Genomic DNA, 20,629 nt, shown 5'->3' with positions numbered 1-20,629 from the left:
CAAATAGTGGAGCACATGGCCTCACGTCAAGGAGACGCCGAATGTGAGCTCGCCCCCCTCCGCGCCGCCGCCCACCGCACGCCGCTGCCTGACCCCCGTGTCCAAGCCGTCCAGCTGATGCCACGGATGACATCGCATGACGACGTGGAGATGTATCTTCGGATGTTTGAGGCCACCGCAGTCCGGGAGGCGTGGCCAGAGGACGAGTGGGCCCACCTCCTCGCACCGCTGCTGACCGGGGAAGCGCAGCGGGCGTATTTCACCATGACGGCCGAGAGAAGCCGGAACTATGGAGAGGTGAAGAAGGAGATCCTGGGCCGAGTAGGCCTTTCCCCAATCTGTGCGGTGCAGCAATTCCATGACTGGGAACATCGAGCTCGACAGCCCGCTCGCGCCCAGGCGGCCGAACTATCCCGGCTGGCCCAACATTGGCTGTTGACCGGGGGTCCCTCCGCACACCAGGTAGCTGAGCGTGTGGCGATCGACCGACTCCTCCGCGCGTTGAGGCAGGCGGCTGGCATGAGGAACCCCACTGATCTCGACGGGCTCGTGGAGGCCATTGAGCTGGCGGAGGCTGCCCAACACCGGGAGATGGGGGAGCGAGCGCCGCCTTTTCCCCGAAGGGTGGTCCAGGAGCGACGCTCGCTGGAGGGCACCCAGCGACCCGTGAGCAGGCCTGCGGTTCCCGGCCCCCAGGACGAGCCAATGCCCACCGAGCCGCCGCGTTCCCCAGGACGGACACGGCTAGCAGGCTGTTCAGTCCACGGTCCAGCGCCGAAGGCACCACGGGCCAGGGTGCGCATCAACGGCCGGCCATTCGTCGCCATCCTCGACTCGGGCAGCGGGGTAAGCCTGATACAACCGACTGTCCTTCCACCCCGAATAGGTTCCAGGGCCCGACTGGCGATAACATGCGTGCACGGGGATACCAGGCATGTGCCGGCCCGGAGAGTGACCATCACCGCGACACCTGGTTCCTGGCCCGTCGAAGTGGGAATCTTAAGGAACCTACCGGTACCCGTTCTCCTCGGCCGGGATTGGCCGGGGTTCGATCAGCTCCTCACCTCCAGCACACAGCCTGCTAGCCCGGCCGGGAACCGCCGACGCCGGAGTCCAGCAAGGCGCCCTCGACGAGGCCCTGCGCTGCTGACGTCGGACAGCCCTCGAGGAGGTGAGTCCCCCTCCCAAAACTCTAACCTGTTCTTCGATGTCTTCCAGCAGATAGCGGGAGGGGGGACGCTCGCCAAAGAGCAGCGTGGGGACGAGCGCCTCAAGCATTGCTGGTCTCAAGTGCGGGTGGCGGAAGGAGAGGATCTACAACCAGCTCCCCACCCCACACCCCACTTCATCATCCAAAACGGCCTGCTCTATTATGTCGGCCAGCGGAGGGGGGAGGAAAAGACGCTGTTGGTGGTACCGCGGAGCAAAGTCCCGGCGGTCTTGGAACTCGCCCACGCCCACCCGATGGCTGGCCACCTCGGCGCCCAAAACACGGTGCAGCGGATCCGGGACCGCTTCCACTGGCCGGGACTGGAGGCGGATGTCAAGCGGTACTGCCAAGCGTGCCCGACGTGCCAACGGACCTCGCCACATACTCCTCCCCCTAGCCCGCTGATCCCGCTGCCGATCATTGAGGTGCCCTTCGAGCGCATCGGGATGGACCTAGTGGGGCCGCTGCCGAAGTCCGCCCGGGGCCATGAACACATCCTGGTTATCGTGGATTATGCCACCCGCTACCCAGAGGCAATTCCCCTCCGCAAGGCCACCGCCAAAAATATCGCACAGGAGCTCTTCCTACTGAGTAGTCGGGTTGGCCTGCCAGCGGAGATCCTGACCGACCAGGGCACCCCTTTCATGTCCCGGATCATGGCTGACCTCTGTAAACTCCTCAAAGTCCGACAGATCCGGACCAGCGTATACCACCCACAAACCGATGGGCTCGTGGAACGCTTTAACCAGACCCTGAAACAGATGCTACGGCGTGTCGTGGCCGAGGACCGACGCGACTGGGACCAGATGATCCCGTATGTGCTGTTCGGGATCCGGGAGGTGCCCCAGGCATCCACCGGCTTCACGCCCTTCGAGCTCCTCTTCGGCCGCCAACCCCGAGGGCTCCTAGATGTCGCCCGGGAAGACTGGGAACAACAGCCTGCGGTATGTCGGACCACCGTCGAGCACGTCAAGGCCATGAGGGAGCGGATCGACAGGGTCATGCCATTGGTCCGGGAGCATCTGACCAAGGCCCAGCAAGACCAGCAGCGCCTCTTCAATCGGGCTGCCCAACCCCGGGAGTTCCAGCCGGGAGATCACGTCATGGTACTGGTCCCCACCTCAGCCTGTAAGTTTCTGGCCCGCTGGCATGGCCCGTACACGGTCACCGAACGGGTGGGACCCGTCACCTACAAAGTGCGCCAACCTGGTCGTCGAAGGGAAGAGCAGCTCTATCATATAAACCTGTTGAAGCGCTGGGTGGGGACCGGGCCCCAGCTCTCGGCCCTCGCCGCCACCTCTCCCGTGGTTGTGGACATGGACCCCCACCTCTCCGCAGCCCAGAAGACGGAACTGCAGCACCTGGTCGGTCAGTTCTCGGATGTGTTCTCCCCTCTGCCAGGGCGGACGGCCGTCATCCAGCACGAAATCCGAACACCACCAGGAGTCATCGTCCGGGAGCGGCCCTATCGTGTCCCGGAGGCTCGGCGACACGCAATCGAGACAGAGGTACAGGAGATGTTGAAGCTAGGGGTAATTGAGCCCTCGCGGAGTCCATGGTCCAGCCCCATCGTCATGGTCCCGAAGCCCGACGGCACCCTAATGTTCTGTAACGACTTCCGCCGCCTAAATGAGGTCTCTGAATTCGATGGCTATCCCATGCCCCGCGTCGATGAGCTCCTGGATCGACTAGGAAGGGCCCGGTTCATCTCAACTCTCGACCTCACCAAGGGGTATTGGCAAGTCCCCCTGTCTAAGGATGCCAAGCCGAAGACAGCCTTCTCGACCCCCAGTGGCCACTGGCAGTACCGGGTCCTTCCCTTCGGCCTGCACGGGGCCCCCGCCACATTCCAGAGGCTCATGGATGTCCTGCTGAGGCCCCATATGGCCTACGCCGTGGCCTACATCGACGACGTGGTCATCCATTCAGAGACCTGGGGGGAACATTTAGAGCGGCTCCGGAGGGTGCTGCTGGACCTCCGCCGGGCGGGGCTGACCGCCAACCCCCGGAAATGTCACCTGGCTCTCTCCGAAGCCAAGTACCTGGGCTTCTGCGTGGGACGTGGCCTCATCCGCCCCCAGGAAAAGAAGGTGACAGCTATCCTCTCGGCACCGCGGCCCTCTACCAAGACCCAGGTACGAGCCTTTTTGGGGTTGGCAGGATACTACCGGTGTTTTATCCCTAACTTCTCCTCCTTAGCCTCTCCCCTGACAGATCTGACCAGGAAGGGGCAACCGGAGAAAATAGCCTGGAGTCTAGAAGCGGAAGAGGCGTTCCAGCAGGTGAAGTCAGCCCTCACCACGGAGCCAGTCCTGCGAGCCCCCGACTTCAACTGCCCCTTCCTGGTGCAAACCGACGCCTCGGACACCGGGTTGGGAGCCGTTCTCTCCCAGGTCCAGGACGGCGAGGAACACCCGGTGATCTTTATTAGCCGGAAGCTGACCCCGACCGAACAACGGTATGCCGCCGTGGAGAAGGAAGCGCTGGCCGTCAAGTGGGCAGTCCTGGAGCTCCGCTACTACCTCCTCGGACGCCGGTTCACCCTGCTGACAGACCATGCGCCACTGCAGTGGATGGCCCGCGCAAAGGACACCAACCCCAGGGTAACCCGCTGGTTCCTTGTGCTCCAGGACTTCCACTTCACCATACAACATCGGGCGGGGACGGCCAACGCCAACGCCAACGCGGACGGTCTCTCCAGGATAGGGGCAGCTTTCGCAGGTCTGTCAAGCTCCACTCCCCACCCTCCCCATATCTCCCCATTGTACCGCAGGCGCAGGTCGACGCTTAGGGGGGGGGGTGTGACATGCGTCCCGAGCGCTCGTCAGCGTCGCCCTGGCAACACACGGGAATCACCGGCACAAGCTCATCACGGGCTGAGCGGCCGCACCTGCAGCTCATCAAGAGGAGCCTTCTTAAACAGAGGAGGAAGACAGAGTGGTGAGGAATGTCTCCCAACAAGGACGCTAACCCTTTCCTCCTCTGTTACAGAGAGCAGCGTGTGACCGTCAGCCCCACTAAGGAGAGCACAGCACGGGATCCACCACTCAGGACACAGCGAGCACGAGGGACTTGAAGCGCCACAGGAGAGCACCGCCTTCACCAAGAGCACTATTTTATTTAATAAATCCACCCTTCGGGGACTTTTTCTGTCCATCGGTTGTCGTGTAGTTCCTCACCCCGCCACAATATATATATATATATATATATATATATATATATATATATATATATATATATATATATATATATATATACTTTTATGAATACTTTTATTCAGCAAGGTGCATTAAATTGATTGAAAAGCGACAGCAAAAAAAATGTTATTTTGAACTTTCTATTCAAGGAATCCTGAAAAAATGAAAAACAATATTTCCACAAAAAAAACAAAAAAACAACATAAATAATACTAATATATACTGTATTTAAATACAAATAAAACAATTTGTCAAAAACTTAACATTTTAAATCTAAAAATTGTTGTATCATTTATAAGGGAAATACCAAACTGAAACAAGTTAATAGTCTTTATTCACATAACAATACAAAAAATGTATATATTTTTTTTATTGTGTATGGCCTCCTTTGGCCTTAATAACAGCTTAAACTCTTGCTTGCATTGTTAGTATGTACTTTTCCACAGTCTCTGTCGTAACTGACTTCCAAATAGTTTAGTTGTTATAAAGGTTTGTTTTTGATGAAACTTTTGTGCGATCTAACTGTGAATATATACTGAATCTAACTTTGATCCATCTCCATTAAATCCCAGCAATTATTATATTTTAGCATTAGAAACTGTATTGTGACTAAAGAGCATACACATACTGGTGTGGATTAACCATTACAGAAAACAACAAAACATTTTGGTATTCACCAATACTGTTAGTCCAGGCCAGCTGCGGAACAAACTTCTTATTGTTATTCTTATTATATGCCTAATACATTGTTAAGCTCCAAACACACACACACACACACACACACACACACACACACACACACACACACACACACACACACACACACACACACGATGAAGTAGAGCCTTTGTAAGCTTAAGATACTTTTTTCAACATTATTTTTTTTTACTGACCCCACACTTTTGAAGTAAATATGTGCCCCTGGCGATGTTAGTAAATCAATCATAAAAATAATAGTAAATTTTGATTCTGAAGCCCATCAGTCAGATAACTTAGTATTAAAAGACTAAAAACATATTCCCATGGACCATGAAGGGCCGAGCTCCCCCTGACTCATAGAGATGAGCGAGTGACTGATGAGTGTGATGTTGAGTCTATGCTCATTAAAAAGCATGCTAACAGATCACCGAGGCACAAGTCTCACATAACACCATCTGTCTCAGCGGCACAGATTCAAGGCATCTGCTTTTGGGGCAACAACCAGCCTTCAAACAATCATTATGTCATAAATTGCAATGCTAATTAATGCAGACGAAAAAGAACACAAGAAATAGGATGTTTCTTTGTGAAAAAAAAGAGAAAAAATAACTAATTTCTTTCACTTCAGAGAATGTAATCATAAGCGAAAGATTAAAGGACCCAATGTACTTTTCACAAGGAGACACAGAACAAACGTCCATATGCTTTAATGACTGATGTACATGGATATAGTCACTATGGTGGGTTTGGGCATGCTTTCTGGGAACAGCTGCCCAGCCGTGATCATTTGCTGGATCTCCTCTTCATGGCCGATGTGGCGAGGGGGCTCGGAGTAATCACAGGTCAAGCCTGCTTGATGTATCTAGAGTCAACAACACAGGCACAGATATATCAGTCTGTGGTGTGGACAGACATGCCTCAGCACTGCAAGCCAAGGAAGGCAATTTTTTTATTCTTCATGTTCTGCTTAGAGGCTCTCAATAACTCAAACATTATACTTGACATTAAGTAACAGGTTGTTATTTCATTATATTTCCTCATCACTACAAAACATTTTTAATTAGTATTTCATATTGTTTTGCAGAAAAACAACACCTAAACATCTTTGAAACAAGACTTACTTTAAGATGGAAGACTTGTTTTTAGAGATCATGTCTTGAATTACATTCATTACAACTAAATTACATTGGCATGTTACTGGCTATTTTTACTGAATTCACATGCACACACGCTTCTGGCATCTTTCATAAAAATATGGCTAATCTTTGGGTCTGAGATGACTCAGAAATATTAAACACGAATAAAAAGATTTGCTAACAAGAGTTCACATTACAGCAATGCATACCCTGGGTTTGCTGCTAAATGTTCAGCAGTTTCCTCACAATCATCATCTACTGTACCAGTTCAGCAAATGCAGCCTCCAGGTCTTCAAGCTGGTGAGTGTGTCTCTCTACACAATCTAAAAGCTGCTTCTGAAAAAACAACACATGGAACTTTTCTGCCACCAGGGAAATGTGCCTTCTGTGTGTCCTGTATTCAACAAAATGCACTGATGTTCAAAAGCCTAAGACCACATTGAATATATTTATGGGATAGCATTTAAACCTGGGAATAAACAAGGTTTGTGGTTTACTGAATATAAAACATACTGTTTTTTTTTCTTCCCCTCAAGGACACATTTAATAGATGAAAAATGACTGTAAAGATATTTATAATATTATGACAAAATTCTATAATAAAGAAATGTTTCTGGACTTATAAAGAATCATGTGACAGTGAAAATTCAGCTTTGTCATCATTGAATTACTTTACTATATATATATATATATATATATATATATATATATATATATATATATATATATATATATATATATATATATATATATATATATATATATATATATATATATATATATATAATTTTTTTTAATAGAAAACAATTTAAATTGGAAAAGAGTTGTTTTGAATTAAAATATTATTTAAAGATATTAAATTTTTTTTTAAATTAAACATTTATAATAATAATAATAATAATTATTATTATTTACAGTTATTTTGATCACAAATATGCAGCCTTGGTGAGCATAAGAGAATCAAATATTGCAAACCACAAACTTGAACGGTAGATCACATTTGTGATTTTGACAACTCTGGGAAGTTTATCTCTGAATTGAACCTTTCATTCACATTGTCATGCTAATAAAAAAAATTGCAATTAAAATTCTTTTAAGCAGAAAAATTTAATACATTTCCACTAGTAGTCTCAATATCAGCAGTCAAATGTGAAAATGTCTGATTTTGATAAAAGCTGTCGCAGCAGCTAATATGTATTTTTAGCACACATCAGTTGAATTAAACATTTCTTGGAAATCTGTTGAACAGTGTTGTTGCCACTGTTCAAAAAATAAATAAATAAAAATGAACAGACACAAGATTAGAGTTAGCTTCTTGCAAGAAATTATTTAGCTTCACCCTCTGATGGTCTTTAGTAACATGCCTGTTGATATGACTGAATGAATATCTAATGATTAGTTTTATGGTACTTTTGATTAGGATTGTTACCTCATCTGAATACTGCTGTGGCCTTCTAAAGCTATATCACACGAGAGAGTACTCTTCCTGTAAGACAACAACAGTCGCAAATATACAACATACGGTAGATGCAAATACATATAAAACAACTTATGAGCTCTGGAGAAAAAAGAAAGAATAAATATCTTCCATTTGTAGGTTGCACTTTATTTTACAGTACGTGTACTAACATGTACTTATAGTGTACTTACAGTGTATTTATCTAAGAAAGTTCTGGAAATACAAGGTAACTACATGGGGTAGGGTTAGGTTTAGGGGTAGGTTCAGGATTAGTACCTAGCAGTGGTGTCAAAAGTATTGGCATTCAATACTCAAGTAGAAGTATAGATACTAGGGTTTAAAAAGACTTTTGTAGAAGTTGAAGTATCAACTCAAGCTTTTTACTCAAGTAAAAGTGTAAAAGTACTGGTTTAAAAAACGACTTAAAGTATAAAAGTAAAAGTAATGTAAGAAAAAATGCCATTAAGAACAAAAGCTTGGGCCGTGCCAGAGGGGCCTATTGTGCACTACCCCACCCCCTCAAAAAAATTTTCTAAAGGCCATAATGACTATAAAGTTATATTAAAATGTTCATGTTGAAAAATTTGTGATGCACTAGGGCTAGGCTACCTTTTTTCAGCCGCATATATGCCCACTGAAAATGAACGCATTTTAGTACAATGCAAATACATTAAAGAGCTAGAGATATGATGACTAGTTGCCAATAACTATTGTTATGGTGCAAAAAGTCAAACTTCAGAGGCATGTCATCAATAACCTTTAATGGAATGTAAATGTACATCCAAGCTTAGCTGCAGGAATCTGTGAGGGCAATGGACAAGAACATTGGTGCAAGCTTAGTAACAATTACCCTTGTATGGTTGTCTATATACAATAAATATTATAGTGCTGTCAAAATTAATGATTAATCCACATTGTTAATCAAAAACTAAAAATAACTCATAATCCTGATACCTTCTTGATCGATAGCTTCCTGTATTCGGTACATATGTCTGCTATGTCCAGTGTTCGGGGTTACAAAGTTGGTAAAGCCTAGTTATAACAAAATTGTCAATCGCGTCGTAATTCGCAAACGATAATTTATTAAAGCGTCTCGCTACCGAACTAGCTACAGCTTTATTTGTGGAGGATGAAGAGAAAGCCCCCATTTGGTAAATGAGCCAGTGAGAAATAATAACTTTTAAGAAGGGTCCAGTGCCTTTTTTGATACTTTTAAAATGGTACCGGCGCCTAAACGGTGCCTTAAACGATACTTAAAAAGAAATAACCTAAAAAAACTATGGATAACATTAGAGAATATTATAAATATTTAAAATAAATCCATAGCTTTCACCTTGGATGCTCTCATTTCCCAAGTTGTGCTTCCCTTAATAAGGCTAATAAATGTATTTCACAATCTGGGTCATTATTTAATACAAAAGCACACATAATGTTTCTACTGTATCTCTGTCACTCACTCTGATATTTAGTTAAGATGAGTGCTGTCTGTCACTGTCTTTAATCAGTTCTGTGAATTACTGTATGGTCATTCTTTATTAAGTAGCAACAATGTCGTTTTTAAAATACAGTACTGTGCAAAAGTTTTATGGAAAAGAAAATATAGTATTTTCACCCCAAAAAGAGTGTTTTAAGTCAGTTATTTATATATTTTGCTGTAGTGTGTCCTTAGGAAAAATCAGTTTGCCATTAATTTTAATAATAATCTAGTACGATTTTGAATGCACAAGCAGTTTGACGACGGCAAAATGGATGTTTGGAAATGTAAACTGATATTTTATACTGACACACCATCATGACGAACACCATTCTTTTAAGTGAAAATACTAACGTGCCTAAGACTTTTGCACAGTAGTGTATTAAGTATATTTAAATAAGAGTAATTAAAGTATGCGTTCGTTCATATGTGTTAAGGGCTAGATTTTCGCTGGAGGAAACGGCTGTGATGAGCGCGCGGTAACAAGCGAAAACTTTATACTAGATGAGAAACCGACTGCTCACTCGTGACCTTTTGTAAACTGTATTTATGACAAAGAACTGCACGGATACAGATATTCTAACAATCTATCGAGAAACACACACCTTGTGTCCTCTGTCTCTGTTTGAGCTCGCATTGAATCACTGTTTCACGGCTGATCACTGAGCTCGGATTGCAGAGCGCGCCGAAAGACAGAGAGGAGACCGCGGTCTGACGCCGGTTTCATATGAAATTTAAGGGGACTGACTCTGAGGCGATCGGAAGCCAGTTCCACCCTACTTTTAAGAAATATCATTTTTGATAAACGACCCCCAAACCGGCTATGTCCTTGCTGGAGTGTGATGTGATTTGTGTCATGTGCAGGTGCGATGGATGGATCGCCTACAGACCAATAGGGTGGGTGTCGGAATGGTATATGTTTATACTTCTCATCCAACCACAATCAAATTCACTCCATCCGGATGGCGCGATTTATCTGGATATTTTTTTTCTCAATTATGACAAGCCAGAATGACAACAAGCCGAAATAAAATAGCAGTAACGAAGCTATTTTTAAAATGTAAGGAGTAGAAAGTACAGATACTTGCGTGAAAATGTAAGGAGTAGAAGTAAAAAGTCGGCTGAAAAATAATTACTCAAGTAAAGTATAGATACCCCAAATTTCTACTTAAGTACAGTAACGAAGTATTTGTACTTCGTTACTTGACACCTCTGGTACCTAGTTATTACATAGTTATTGTAATTACAATAATAAGTACATAGTATGTACATGAGGAACAGGACTGTAAAATAAAGTGCTACCCATTTGTACATAAAGCTTTTTATATATTACTACAATGTAGGTGTGAGAAAGTACAACATGAAGTATTGATATCATTTAGGAAACATAAAGGACTATAAAGATGGATCTCCTTGAAAAGGTTCTTACAGGAGAATAAAAAATGCAAGTCAATGTCAAGTATGAAATGGTCAGACTGCTCTACAACTGCTAAATGCAATGATGCAATTTGTTGACCCCTCATCAGTTTTCATGATTGTGTGACTGCTGTTTCCTGACGCAGTGCCGCCATCAAGCGGTTGAGAAGAGGAAGTGCACAGGCTGTCCATTTTCAACTGCACATCGTCTTCTTTTCAACTTATTTAGGTATTTTTATCATCACGTTGCACGTTTTCAGATGTCCTTTTCTGTGAACCGTCAACGGGAACAACTCATGGTTACATGCTGATATGCTGCACCTGACCTGATGGTGGTCGTGGATGAATCTTTCCCCACACACATAGAATGCTGTCCTTCTTTGATCTGCTGAACCCAGTACGGATGCAGCCAGGCTACGTGGGATACGTGTCCAGCATAGACCATTGGCATAATCCAATTCTCAACACTCAGCTCACTGCAAGAGCAAACACAAACATGTCAGCCCTTATACTCACTGTTGCACTTAATGGTGTGAACAAATCACAGTGGGCTTTATTCTCAACAGCATGAGCTGTCTTTCAAAGGGTCATATGATGCGATATCAAGTTTTCCTTTCTCTTTGGAGAGTTACAAGCTGTGAGTGAATAGATAAAGATCTCTAAAGTTGCAAAGACTAAAGTCTCAAACCCAAAGAGATACTCTTTATAAAAGTTAAGACTCATCCACGCCCTCAAAAATGCCTCGTTCTAACACGCCCCCACATGTCTTTGTCTGGGAAGATTTGCATAGCACCGCCCAGATGTTTACGCAAAGAAAGATGGAATAACTTTTAATCTTGCTGGATTATTATTGCACCACCACCATATCTTGGAGAGGATGTGTGTTTCATTTATTTACATTTATTCATTTATCTGACGCTTTTATCCAAAGCGACTTACAATTGCCACATATGTCAGAGGTTGGACGCCTCTTGAGCAACTAGGCGTTAAGTGTCTTGTTCAGGGACACATTGGTGTCTCACAGTGTATTCAAACCCGGGTCTCTCACACCAAAGGCATGTGTCTTATCCACTGTACCAACACCACCCCCATTGTGACCCCATTGTGAACCCATTGTGAACCCTTTGTGAAAGAGAAACTACTTTACCACTGATTATTTCATATGTGAGTTTTGAGCAGTGTAGAGTAGCGCTTGTTGTTTGTCGTTTCTCTTATTACAAATGCAGACATGGTTTTATGTTAACACGGTACGATGCAACGCATAAAAAGACAGTGTAAGTCATTATAATAAGTAATTATTTTCCCACTAAATGCTATAATGGCTAATTTGTAATGGGTTTTATTGGTTTTGTCTCGTCGCACAGGGACACGGTATCAGAGTAATGGTAAGGGGTGTAACATTTCCATCACATGCTTGATGTATTTGCCCAATCACAACACACTGGATAGCTGGCCAATCAGCATGCACCTCGCTTTTCAAACGGATAAGCTTTGTAAAAATTGTTGCGTTTCAGAAAGGCGGGGCATAGGAGAAAACTAAAATTATGTCACTACCAAAACTTTTGGCCATGACTGTAATGTAGGCTAAATGTATTTATAATTTGATTTATAATTGTTTTGCGATAACATTGCAAACATCTGAGAAGAAAGGAAAAAAGTTTTAACTGGTAAGGGATACCAATTAATCCTCATATTGCAGTAAATCAGAAATATTAGATAGTGGCAATAAACAAAAAATAAATAAATAAATAAATAAAAATAAACAACAAATGTTTTTCCCTCTAAATATTGTGATGTTGTGTAATATTATACCATAATGGCAGAATGCAGAGTCCTTCACATATTTCAAATATATAAAAAAAAAGACATTATTAGATATTAATCAAAGCATAAGTGCAAATAAATTAATAAATTCATTATGTAAAAAAAAATATATATATCTTTAGGAGTACAACAGCGTGTCACTGGGGAAGTACCCTTAAAAGATACTAATGTAGCCTTCTAACAGTAGTGCTCCAGATTAAAAGCTTTCATAATATTTTCTTTTTTTTTTTCCGGACAGAATTTAGTCATCATTGTTAAAGTAGCCTATCCTTTGATTTAAATGTCTCTGAAAATATTAAATGTAATATTTGTAGTTAGACTCAATCACATAGTTTACAAACTAAAGAGATTTACCACTGCTATTACTATGTTCTTGTCCAACTAAAAATATAGCAAGAAAAAACATATAGATAGGTTTAAAGGTCTGAGGTCACAAAACTCTTCAGGAGGTCTTCAGAAGGTTATGACAACTCCAGTGAAGCATCTGTAAGGATCTCCAGACAGCTCTTGCATTGGCCCCTGTCAGTTACATATCAATATTGCATTAGCAAATTTTACTCCACGCTAGTGAACTGCCAGTCCGTGAGCTGAAGTTTAACAGTTATAGTTTGAAATGTATAGTGCCTTCAGGAAGTATTCACTTCACTCCCTTGAATTTTCACACATTGTTCTGGTTATATCTCTAAATGTTGAACACTTCAAGTTTTTTCTTTCTTCAGTAACACAATCATGCAACATTTAGGCTGTAAGTCCAACCCACTCACAGTCATACAAACTTGCATGTCAATCAAGGCAGTCAAATAAAGTTTTTGCAAATGCTATTGCACCATTTGTCTTTTTGTGCAGTTAAAGTCATTGCAGGCACAGTCAGAAAATGTAGGAAGTAACGGATAAAGAAATATATAATAAACATGAATGTAGGTAATACTGTACGTACTGTAACAAAGGGTAAAAATAATAATACTAATAATACAAATACGTTTTTTTTTTTTCAATAGAGTATACCCAGTCAAATGTTAGCCATTCAATGCAAGTGTCTTGAATACTGTAGATCTTGACTCTAGTTCTCTTTCATCAGACTCCAGTTTTTACAAGAGTTTCGTGTTTTGGTTTAGCCTATTACGCAATAAAATCCCATCTATGGTGCAATACCAGACCCGTCCTTCTGTTCCATGTTTTACCCATAGGTTTTACCTTGAGTAGAACACACATCTTCTAAGGAGATCTTCTAGGATGTGCATTAACTTTTAAGGAAACTATATATTTTTTAATATGTATCTGCATTTAATAACATCTGAAATTAATTTTGACTACTGTGAGACTTGATAATCATATTTTGCAGGAAAACAGTTAATAATGTTGAGGGTAGGGATTCAATTAGGCCATTACACAACCAGGAAGGGTCTTGAGAGACACATACAAGATAGAAAATGAAAGGGGGAAGATAGGAAAACAACACTTCATATGCACACTTACATAATTTCAACGGACCATTCATTCTCATGGCTTCTAGCAGACTCCAGGCATGACTTATGGTGGCCTTTATTAATGGCCAGTGCTCTCACTTCTGTGTTAATTGCCCTTCTTTTCCAGTTGCTTATTTTCCACAGGCAATTTCTTGCCTGACAGGACTGCAGTTATCTCTCTCTCTCTCTCTCTTTTAAGATGTGTGTTTTAAAAGACAGTGATATTTATTATTCAATCAAGCAATTAAACATCAGCATGTTCAGAATGAACACAGACGTATCTTGTTGCATAAACACATACAATATCACTGCATTCCAAATGTAATTTTTCTGACTTTCTACACAGTTTATTTGAGTACAATATAAAATTACTTTTACAGGAGTGAAAGAAATCCAATTTACAAATACTTCAGCAACAACAAAACAAGGAGCAATCAGTGTGGTGTGAATTACATCTTAAGGCAGTAAGTAAATCTCAGGCTTAATGACTATGTCAAGCAGTTTTGCCGCCACCCAGCTGATATTCCTGATTTTAGGGAAGCAGTGAGATAATGTAAAACACTGTGCAGAGAATGAGTTTGTTATGGGAAATTGACCAACATCTCTGATTAACAAATGTTTGCAAAGAAACTTGCAATTGCTTGCTTAAAATCAATATCAAAATCAATGTACATGGAGATTATTTCCTTGTTAAAAACAAGTGCACTTAACTGTATTGAACGCACACTTGTAGTGAACTTCTAAACTTTATATTTTAAAAAACTGCACTTGCAGATAATGTCATGAAATAAACGGTCACTTAAATGCACTTGATAGAGTAGATTTTTAAACACACTAAAGTAAACTTTTAAAAAGTGCACTTTGTAACAATGTCAAATTAAAAGTTTACTTTAAACAGTTCACATGTAATCTTCTGCAATGCTTTAGTTTATACTTATTGTGATGCATTGACTAACATACGAAAGCATGTTTAAAGTACTTGAATATAGTTTTAAACTCATAAAAAAATCTAAAATATGTATATATTTTAAAATTGTCATAAAAATAAATACAAATGGAGAAAACCGCCTTTGAAACTGTCCAAATGAAGTTCTTAGCAATTCATAATACTAATCAAAAATTAAGATTTGATATATTTATGGTAGAAAATAATACTTTCATGGAACATGATCTATACTTATTATCCTAATGATTAAAAAAAATAAATAAATAAATAAATAAAATAATCCATTCAATGTATTGTTGGCTATTGATACAAATATACTTATGTGACTTATGTTTGTGGTCCAGGTTCACATTTTGACTGTAGTGTGTTATTAGTACATTCAAATGTAAGATTTTAAAAATCTAATCTAAAATCAAATCTAATTACACATATATTTGACATGCAATTTTAATATAAATTACAATAAAGTTTATTTTAATTTACCATAAATGCTTTTCATTATTTGTCAGTACATCTGAACCCTTTCAAAGATGATAGAATTCACTTTGAAATAGCAAATATGTCTCTCAGTACTTAGGTGGGTCAAAATCACTATGTTATAACATATATTGGAAATCTGTTATATTGTTGTTTACAAACACTACGGAAAAATGTATGTTCCTAATGTTCTGAAATAACTTACTCGTGGGTAAGGTCATGGTTTAAACTGAATTAATGCAGTACTACAAATAATTCTATAGAATTAACTAGCTTTATCTCATCACTGAAAGCATGTTATTATAGGACCAGCGCAATATGAGAGGTTGTTCTTGCTGACATGATGAATAAAGTTCAATCTGTCACAGCAGGAGTTCACTATAAACCACATTGAAAAAGAGACAAACTAATTCAGTTTCCTCTGACCTAAACTGTTTGCCGAAATGATGAATTTGTAAAACCTAAACTAGTGACCGGGGTGTAAGGCTTCAGCAGTGATCTATACTGCATGCTTCCTTTCCCAGAAGCCATGCAGATCATTACTGAAAGATACAGTATGTGAGGTGTAGGTATAAATAAACTTAACACAAACAATTGGAAATGGTAGGCACAGCCCAATACAAGACAGTGATTGGGATTGTGTTAAAAAGGATGAATGTGTCTTAGGGGAATATTATAAGGTGCCTTACTGCTTTTCTCTCTCATGGCAATGGAAATGTTGTTTATTGTGCCATTTAAGAGCTTTGGAAATAATAATGGCCAGAAATTCAAACGCGTGTGACCTTGTCGACAAGTGATCTTTTATTCCCAGGGAGAGGAATGATAAGGGATGTGTGCTAAAATAAATTACCAGAGCTGCATTGCTCGAGTCTCTAGGACCTATTGCATCATCATCCCAGCGATAAGCCCAGGAAGGCTTCATGTGAAATTTTACTCTTAGCAATTTCACTCATGCATTATAGGAAGCATAGTTGTTTGTATTAAGTGAATTCAGGAGGGGAAAGCCTGTGTCCCTGTGGCCTGCTGTAGCTATCTGGTCAGGCAACCATACTGTAGGCTGTGATTTAGGCACTTGGGGAGGTTAAGACCAGTTCAGATGTTTCTTGAAGTTTGTTGAATAAACTTGCTCATGTTTTTCTTGCTTTTCCTTCTGGAAATACTGGAGATTGATGCTCATTATGTTAAAATATGTGCCCACAAAACCTTGAGTGTATCACAAAACGAGTCAGTGAGAGCCTTACTGTGTATATTGATTTATGCTTGTTTCTTTTAATGTGGTATCTTGTAATCGCCTGAATGCAAAATGCATTTCACAGCTGCTTGTAGAACTAGAATTACTTAAATACACATTAACTAAATTTACATTTAGACATGCACTGACATTAACACATATTGTTATATACTGAATATTAACATAAATATAAACAAAACATAAACCGTGAAGGTCAGATGACCAGATATCTAAAATGTCTTGGATTTAAAACCGCAAATGGTTTAAATTTGGACCCCCTCCCCCTCACCCCATACTGTGTTGTGCATTCAAATAGAATCTGATCTGAATTCAAGCTTGTAGTAAAAAAAAAAGAAACAAAAAAAGACAAGAAACAAAAAAGGACAGATTTTAAGAAGACTAAATGATTGAAGAAGTCCAGCATGAACACAGAGAAGTTTGTTGTTTCACCAGAAGGTTGTTCTGACATTCTGATTTTAAATTCAGACACCAGTTTTCCAAAAATAAATGCTAAATTGATAAATCATTCACAAGAAGATAACTAAAATTGCTTTTAGACAATAGATGGGTGAGTTGGGTTTAACGTAAAAATAATGTGCTAAAGACTGCAACTGTATAGAAATCCTCTGGCAACCTAAAAACCGAAATATCTACATTTTAAATGTAATCTCATTGATGTTGTTTTACTTTTTGGGGGGAGTTTCATACTGTATATATATATATATATATATATATATATATATATATATATATATATATATATATATATATATATATATATATATATATATAGTATTTTAATAGCGAATGCTATAACCAAGTTTTGTGGATTTTGAATTGATTTATTTTGGCCGCAACTGCCATTGTTGGGGAAGTTGGCCTCTTTCTCTTAGAAATTATTGATGAGCTCTGATGCTTAGCCTTGACTCTGAAATTAGACTGAAACCTGTTAGCACATGTACTCCATGTTTCTCATGGTACGGCATCAAAACAACTCTAATTAGGAGCCTTGAGAGAAGCTGTAGGGCTAACGTCACTGGAATATATAGATGTGCATGTGTTTCAAGATGCAGCGCTCCATCTCTTCCATGATTAATGCAGCGGAAGGCGCTGTGGAGATCTCTTTTGTTGAATTATTCCTCGGGTTATATGGCTTCCAGCCCCTTTCACTCAAACTTTTGCCAGCAAGTCCACAGTAGGTGAGGCAGGTGCAGAGAAGAAGGTGGAAACTTTGTGCAGTCAGTCAGTCAGTTCATCTACAACTCAGCACCATGATCTGTGCCACTCTGATTCGCTGTGTGAAGTAGTGCAGTGCTGTCGCTGCTCTTTAGGACACATGGTGCTCAATTCACTTCAGCTGGATTATTAGCTCTGACTCTCTGTCAGGGCTCTGCTGAATAAATAATGATGTGCTGATGGATTTCCATGTCCTCTTCCTGTTCGTTCCTGCTGTCTCTCATGGCCTCTCCCTTATTCTCTCTAATCTCTCTCTCTCTCTCCTCTATCTCTCTCTCTCCTCTATCTCTCTCTCTCTCTATGCATGTGAGCTGGTCCTTGAGGCATTTTATTTTCTGCAAATTCCTGTTTTCTGTTGCCTCGCCAAAGGCTTCAATTTGCTATGTAGACTGTGTCGTCTTCTGCAGAACATTGTACAACACAATGACTTTCTGGTCGGTCAAGGGTTTAAAAGTGCATTCAGTTTATTTTATGCTGGTTGATACAGCAGTCATCTTGGGCTTATACTGACATCTAGTGGGACAGATGTAGCATTATGCAAAAACGTCCCAGGTTATATATGGAACCATGGTTCTCCGAAAAGAACGAGACGCTATGTCAGAAAAGGCCATGGGTATGCCATCAATGTGACCGGCTCTGAATCACATGTGTAATCAGTACAATGAAAGGGCGAGACTTCATGGGCGGGTGACGTAGTGACCAGAAAGCTATAAAAGCACATGAGGTGGAACGGGTGTCAGCTTCTAGGAATGAAGCAAGCTCTGGCAGGGATGCCAGAAGTATGGCCTTGAGGCGCAGCATCTCATTCCATTCGGGGAAATATGGTTACATATGTAGTTTCCAATTCCAGGAGCATTTCCTTATTGAAGTAGCTCTGGATTGGAGGATGGTCTCAACAACCTCGGATTGAGAGACCGAAAACTATGAGATGCACCCCCCCAGGGGCCACATCCATAACTTCCACAGCTCCGGGCGGGGGAGGAATATTGTGCCCTCCGCCTGTGAGAGATCCTTCCAAGGTGAGATCCTTCCTGAAGGTAATCTCCCATAGAGTGCTGTCGAGTAGAGAAATCAGGTCCGAGAACCATACTTGGCCCGGCCAGAATAGGGCTACTAATGGAAGACTGACCCTGTCGCGTACTCTCGCCAGAACTCCTGGGAGCAAAGTGATTGGGGGAAAGTGTACAGACAAATGGCATGGCATCCATTCCCATTGGAGCCAGATGAGTCAGAGAGAATCAAAGGGGATGGTGCAATGTCTTCTGATTCACAAACAGATGCACCTGAGGCTGACCAAATATTCTTCATATCTTCATTCCCCCGGGGCCTCTGCCCCTGCATCGACAGGTTGTCTGCTCCCATATTCACATGCCCAGGAATATGTACTACTCTCAGCGAAAGGAGTTTGCCCTGGGACATATGACGGAAGGGCAGACTCCCTTGGTGGCTGATATAAGAGACCGCTGCTGTGATGTCGGTGCGCACCAACACATGGTGATCCCTTAGGTCTGGGAGAAAATGATTCAATACTCAAAATATGGCTAGCATCTCCGCGCAGTTGATGTGACCACTTCACAGACTGCGGGCAGGGTGGCCATTCATGACCACACCCCAACCGGTCAGGGGCACGTCCGTCGCTAGCGTTACATGGCGACAAGGAGCTCCCAGCACCGGGCACTGACACAAGAACCAAGGTTTCCCCCACATGCCCATGCCACGTAGGAATTGCTGCATGACCTTGAACATTCGAAGTGGGTTTCCCCTCGGGGAGAACCCCTTGGTTTTGAGCCACCACTGTAGGGCCCTCATGTACAGCAGGCCAAGAGGTATCACAAATTGGACACAGCTGCCATTAACCCCAAGTAGTTTCTGAAACTGCTTGACCATGAGTGACCGGTCTTCTTTGACTCTCATGACTGTAGTGAGGATCGATTCGATCTGAGGAGGGTCACAATCGTGCCTCCATCATGGTCGAATCCCACACTACGCCCAGATAAGTGGTCCTCTGTGATGGAGAAAGCACAGTTTTCTTGGTGTTTAATCTGGGCCCCAAATTTGCTGCTCTGATTGAGCCAAAATCAACCAATCATCAATATAATTTAGTATGCACAGGCCCTGGAGTCGTAGTGGAGCCAGAGCAGCATCCACACATTTCGTGAAAGTTCAAGGTGAGAGTGCTAGGCCAATAGGAAGAACTTGATAATGGTAAATTTCGCCCCTAAAAGCAAACCATAAGAACTTCTTTTGAGTGGGAAGGATGGAGACATAAGAGTAAGCATCTTTTAGATCTATCGTGACAAACCAGTCCTCTGAACTGATCTGAGACACAACCTGTTTTATAGTGAGCATCTTGAACTTCAGTTGCATGACTGAGTGGTTTAACTGACTCAGATCTAAAAAAGAATGCAATCCTCCATCTGTCTTTGGAACTATAAAGTATCGTCTGTAGAACCAGGAGTCTCTGTCGTGAGGAGGGACCATTTCAATGGCTTCCTTCCTCAAGAGGGTGTTTACTTCTTGTTCCAACATCAGAGCCTGCTCGGGGACCACCCGTGTGGGAGAGACCCAGCTGAAAGGCAGTGGCGGAGCGTTGAATTGAATGCTATAGCTTTTTTTCTACAGTCTGCAGGACCCAACGAGACACATTTGGCAGTAGTTTCCATGCTGCTAAATAGTCTACTAAGGGAACCAGTCTCTTGAGACTGGTGTCTGATGTACTTGGAGCTGCTAGCTCGGTGCCCTGAAGTGGAGGACTGGCAGGAAATGACTGTAGTAACTGCTAGGTGGAGACTGTTATGCCCTGGAACACTGGCAGGGTTAGCAGACCGATCTCCTGAGGGCTCTGATGGTAGATGGAC

General features: G+C 42.3%; 1 pseudogene; it reads right to left on the bottom strand.

Annotated features, from left to right (window-relative positions):
* Window positions 1-20,138, bottom strand: part of LOC113046320 (UPF0489 protein C5orf22 homolog) — a 21,032-nt pseudogene extending 894 nt beyond the window's left edge.
* Window positions 20,139-20,629: the final 491 nt, after the last annotated feature.

This window comes from Carassius auratus, chromosome 27 (assembly GCF_003368295.1).
Source record: "Carassius auratus strain Wakin chromosome 27, ASM336829v1, whole genome shotgun sequence".
NCBI classification, from domain to species: Eukaryota; Metazoa; Chordata; class Actinopteri; order Cypriniformes; family Cyprinidae; genus Carassius; species Carassius auratus.
This window is presented reverse-complemented; position numbering and strand designations above follow the sequence as displayed.